This window comes from Arachis hypogaea, chromosome 17 (genome assembly GCF_003086295.3).
Source record: "Arachis hypogaea cultivar Tifrunner chromosome 17, arahy.Tifrunner.gnm2.J5K5, whole genome shotgun sequence".
In the NCBI taxonomy this organism is placed as follows: domain Eukaryota; kingdom Viridiplantae; phylum Streptophyta; class Magnoliopsida; order Fabales; family Fabaceae; genus Arachis; species Arachis hypogaea.
In genome coordinates this window covers 100,807,733-100,813,732 of record NC_092052.1, presented here as the reverse complement: position 1 = coordinate 100,813,732, position 6,000 = coordinate 100,807,733, and the positions used below count along the sequence as shown (strand labels likewise).

Below are 6,000 nucleotides of genomic sequence, written 5' to 3'. Positions count from 1 at the left end.
AAAACAGAATATATGAACAGAAGCATAGGCATTGTCAAGGATGAATATTCAAAAAATTACGTAAGCAATCAGATTCAAAGGCAAGTAAAGGTATACAAAAATGACAAGGTATGGTTGGAAAATAATCAAATCACATTCTAAGGAAAATTCAATCCAGAGAATTCCAATGAAAGCAACTAAGAAAAAGATAGCACAAGTCCATGTGGCACGAATAAAGATTATACGTCGAATCAAAGCTAACTTCACAAACTCTAACGCTCCCCAAACCCCGTGAATCGCATCACCTATTACTTCTATTTCGTCTATGATAACCCATTAGTGTTCCCATGTATATAAATCATTAGTATTAAGTTGGCCAGACCTAATACCATGAAGTATGAAATGGTAACCTAACAGCATTAATCATCAGTCAGTCATGCATATAAAACTAAAACTCTTGTTACCAGAACAAGTCACTAAGCATGACAGACACTCAGAGTATGCAATGAAGCATAGTCAGTCCATTCCCAAGGCTCTAACAGGAACGAACTGCTCTGATACTATATTGTAACGACCCAACTTCCAATACGTCATGATCGTACCAAAAGTAAGGCGTTACTGACCTGTTTTCCTTATTAACTATTTACTATTAAGCCTTTAGTTCGATATCGCGATTCAATTTTAGTAAAAATACCAGAAATTTTTTTGTTTTTATTAATTAAAATCATATAGCAAACATCACCAAGTAATAATAATCACATAATTATTAATAATAGTAATATTATACGAAAGGATTTAAATAAAATTCAGGTACAACTCCTATCCCTCTGCATAAAACAAAAACTAAAGTAACAAGGGCGAGGGAATTCTATTAAAATAACCTAACTCAAAAACTTATCTCGTAAATAAATACTATAATCGCCCGCAGCTTCAAACTGAGTCTTCGAACCTGTGTCACTGAAAGGGTGGAAGATTTTGGGGTGAGAACAAACCACACGTTCTCAGTAGGGAATGGGAATGCCGTAAAAATAATGATTAACATGCAAAAAATTAACTTTGCTTAATAAACTATCTTAGTCAAACCTTTTGAAATACTTTTTAATCTTACTTTAGATAAATAGTTACTTTCTTTAGATCCCTAAACCCAAAACAAATCTCAATCACAAAATTTGACATATTAAATATTTTTCAGCCACATAATTGATTCTCAGTCACAACAAACAGTTATCAATCATCTCTATACATTCACAGACTACTAGCACAAGTAAGAAACTCAATTAAACACATAAACAAATCACAATAAAACAAACAACACAATCACAGAGAAGTAATATAAGCAAACACAATCAAATGCAAATGCACAACCAATATGATGCATGTCTGTCCTAAGCAGGCCATGAACTCACGTGTCGGTTTACACCCTACAGCCCGACATTACCTAGGAACAAGTCCCAGATATGGCTTCCCTTTGTGTCCTTAGTGCATATGTGTCGGTGGTAAGAATACCACTCCTTCGTGACTACCGGCAGTCGGCGTAAAGCCCGAACCCATAATATACGCACAAGGGGAAATAGCGATCCTCAGTTCGTGGGCGTCCCCGAGATCATTTCACAAACAAAACAGAGATCTTCAGTTCGTGGGTTATTCCCCGAGATCAACATTCAACAAAATAGAGATCTTCAGTTCGTGGGTTTCCCCAAGATCAATACACAACAACACAATGATCCTCAGTTCGTGGGTTATACCCGAGATCAATACACAGCAAACAACGATCTTCAGTTCGTGGGATATACCCGAGATCAACATATAACAGTTAGTAGGTTATTCCCGTAATCGATGATTATCAATTCGTGGGTTTTCCCGCATTTAAAACAAATAACAATTTATAGGTTTTCCCGAGATCAATGATCATTCAGTTCGTGGGTACTTCCCGAATTTAACCAATTATCAACTCATGGGTTTTCCCCGTAGTTAAACAACTAACAGTTGGTGGGGTATTCCCGACTTTTATTGTTTTTCATTATCCTTTCTCAATCTCAACAATCCACAAATCAATCTTCATTCTCTCTTTTCCTTTGAATCCTTAACATATTTTCTTAAACCTTTCTTAACTTTCTCAAGCATTCGTTCGCAAAAATCTCAATCATCAATTCAGTTCATAATCTCTGCTTTAGCAACCTTAAGTCAAGCCAACTTTAAAACTATTTTTCAGTTTAGTCCTCTATCAAAAGACTCAAGAAAATCATTTATTTTAATTTCATTAAACACCTTTCAAAACATAGCCTCTCATTAGAAGTAATCAAATAAAACTTAAATAATCATTTTTCAAATCCAAATCTTCCAAAATAACTTCTCAAATAAAACCTCAAATTTTATAAAATTTCGGCAGCACCTCCCCTAGAACTCGGACTTAGCCACCCTTACGGGTTCCCTCTTTCTCAACAAGTCTCCCCCTTTCCTCAACAACTACCAAATAAGAGGTTCTCAAATTAGTCAGAAAATTCACAATTTACAATAGCCAACAGTTCGGTCATAACCCACAATTCCCACATAACCCATCAATTCAACTTTCACCTCATCAATTCGTAACTAACTTTCACTTATCATAGGATTCTTTCAAAATTAAACTCAATAAACTAGTATTCCAAGAAACTTGGTGTTGAGGTAATTTGGTCACAATAAAAACTTGTACCGTCTCTCTTATAATTCTGTTATTGTTTCCTAAGAAAATACAGAAAAATAGCAGCAAGTAGTAAGTTTGATAAATTCCTTAAAATTCTCGTTTTCACCCAATGCCTTTCAAAATTCACAACCTCAAAAAAGACTCTTTTAGCTTTTTATTGAATCAAATTCCAGATTAATACCATGTCATATAAAAAAGTTATGAAGTGAAAAACACAGCCAGGCCTTTTAGAATTCGGTTTCCAAAATCCAGTGAGTTATCCATACTCTTTTCAACATATCTACTTGGTTAAATAGGATATTGACATGAAATTCAAAATGAAGATTGTGGACACAGGAAGCTTAAAAATGCCGTTGGTTTCAGCTCAAATACTTAACAGAATTGAAAGTTAAGTGAGTTTGAAGTTAGTGCTTCTGCAGTAAAGAAACAGAATTTTCTGCAGAAACCATCAATCTTCAAAAATTCATTTCTCCCAAAATACTCATCAATAAATTCTGAATTTTTTATGAGACGCTCAAAACACAGTAAAGTTTCATGAAAAAATAGTTTCATTCAAGTATATGACCTGGGATGCTCCCAGAAATTGATTCTTTCTACTGTCATGTATGCAGAAATTCTGCCTTAAGCATTTTCGACAACCTTACTTATCAAAAACCACATTTGAACTTATAACCCTTCCAAAATCACACGTTTAACCTCTTTCCAGTTATTCAAAATTGTCTTCATTGCCAACACAGCCCAAGAACCCAGAATCAATAATTCACACGATGTCAAGTACTTAAGCATCATCAAACCTTTTCTTTTCTACACTATGCCAAGCATAATTTTCCATATACACTCATCATCATTCAAACACACAATAACTTATCAATTCACACCAGCAAGCTCAGCAACAAAAGTAACACCATTTATTCTATCCCTTACAACATTCAGTACGCACAATCATCAAATCAATCACCAACTACAGTTATAATTCTACTCAATTCCATCCATATCAGAGAAAACAATATCAATTACAACTTCAAACACTCACAACAAAGCCCAAAGACATTCGCAGCCTTAACCTGAATTCAATAATCCAATTGAAGCACTAAAACATCATCAAACTTATTCCAAATTTCACAACCTCAAACCAAGCTTATTTCTATCAATTAGTCTCTCATAACAACAAAACTAATTACATTCACAGCAATAATCAAAACTCAATTCATCAGTTATCCATACCACAGCTTTTCAATAATTAACTCGGCATATTGCAATTTAATAAACTATACTAAATTAATCATTATTCACAACAGCATCTAAATTCAATCATAGCTCAGAATAATCACAACAACTAACTAATTTCAAATGCATTTCAAATCATTCATGTCAATTAAGAAATTCTTAACCATTTGCACTTATCCAAATAACTTTGTAGGCATTCTAAATTAAAAACGTTAAATCCCCTACCTCGTTGTTGCTACTTGCAGAAATCAAACGTGACGAACCCCTTTTCATTTTTCATTCACATCAGTAACGGTAGCTTCAACCTCCACCGGTGTTGACAGCAGCAGCTGCATCAACCAAACAACATCTCTGATGGCGACAGAGGCTCAGGCAGCTATGAGAACCAGGACCAGAAGCAGATCCGAGCAAGCCTCCCTTCCAAATCTCCGAAAACAACACCAGTTCCAACAAGGCTCAATGGTGGTAGCGGCTGACTTCAGTGCTGGCGACACCGGGCAGAACGGTGACGGTAAAAGCTCGGCGCGGTGGCTGGTCTTCAGCAGCGGTGGCGATAACAACGATCCCAGTTTCTCCTCTTCGTGTTCTTCTCTTCCTGTAGTAATTCCCGCATTAGCATCACAAGCCCAAAGAGCAGGGAGTGGCAGAGCTCAGCCACGGTGAAGCAGGGCAGCACAACGGCGACCAAGCATAGCCCCTCAAACAGCGGCAGTTTCGACGAAAACGGCGCCGACGACGCGAGCACGGCTGGGCACGGTGGTTGAACCCCGGCTCAGCCTCCGAGCTCTCTGTCTCCTCTGTTCCCGAGTTCCATCTCTCTGACTTTGCTATAAGTGGCGGCGGCTGGCTCTGTGACGAGGACGACGGCGGCGCAGTGAGGGCGACGGCGGCGATGCGACGGCAGCTACCACACACGGCGCCTTCTCCCTCCCGATCTGGTTTGCGCTCGTCTCTCCCTTTCTCCCCTGGCTCCCTCTGCGAAGGTCCTCTCCTCGCGAAATGGCAGCAGTGTCGCGGAGCTTCGACGGCAGTGACGCGGGTGGCAGCTCGCGGGGCTGACGACGGCGACGGCGAAGAACACCCAGCGGCGGCTCTGGCGACTGAACGGTGGCTGCGTGGCAACGGTGTCTCCCTCCTCTCCTTCCTTGGATCACACTCTGATTTCCTATCTCTCCCTGTCTGATTCTATTTCTACGTTAGTTTTAGGAAGAAAGGGGTGAAGGCTGTGTTTCAGAGGCTGAGGAAAGGGAAACAGTAGGTTAGAGTTTCTGTGATTTGGGAATTAGGGTTTCTGATTCAATTTGGGAATTTGGGATTAGAAATTAGGATTTTTATAAAATAATAAGGATAGGTATGAATAGATATTTTGATAAAATTGGGGTAGAATAATTTTAAAATCAAATTTACTCTATTAAAAATATTTAGGAACATTATTTATCATCATATTGCTAAGTTCAATCAATTATTTCTAATTTACATTATAAAATGAACAAGTTAATTATATTTTGTAAAGTACAATTTAAATTTAAATATCAATTTTTTAGATTAAATCATTCAAATCTCTATTATTTTTCTTTCTCTGAAACTTTAATTTCAATTTATAAAATAATTAATTATAATAAAAATTGTACATAAATATTAATTGACTTAAACTTAAAGTATTTATAAATATTAATCTAATCGTTTCTAATAAAATAATTTTTAGGAGTTCAAATTAATAACATAATTCATTCAAAATAGAATTTATTTAAATTAAATTATACAATTCTTTTTATTTTTCAATTACCAAAATTATAATTTCATTTATACCAAATATCTAATAAAGATTATACAAAAATTCTAATTAATTTAAACTCCAATTATTATGAAACTCCATTTAATTACCTTTAGTAAAATAATTTTCTTAAAATAAATCACAAATAACTAATTATTTGATTTTCAAAAACTAGGGTTGTTACATTCTACCCACCTTAGAAAAATTTTCGCCCTCGAAAATTGCTAAAATAAAATAAGTTCAAAATTAAATCAAAGAAAACAGAATATATGAACAGAAGCATAGGCATTGTCAAGGATGAATATTCAAAAAATTACGTAAGCAATCAGATTCAAAG

The 6,000-nt window shown here is 36.0% G+C and overlaps 1 long non-coding RNA gene across 1 annotated transcript; it reads right to left on the bottom strand.

The window, feature by feature from the left end:
• Window positions 1-725: 725 nt before the first annotated feature.
• On the bottom strand, window positions 726-5,229 carry LOC140180980 (uncharacterized). Its single transcript, XR_011875396.1, has 2 exons — window positions 4,115-5,229; window positions 726-936 (listed from the first exon to the last, which is right to left on the bottom strand). It is a non-coding gene; the product is annotated as an uncharacterized lncRNA (long non-coding RNA).
• Window positions 5,230-6,000: the final 771 nt, after the last annotated feature.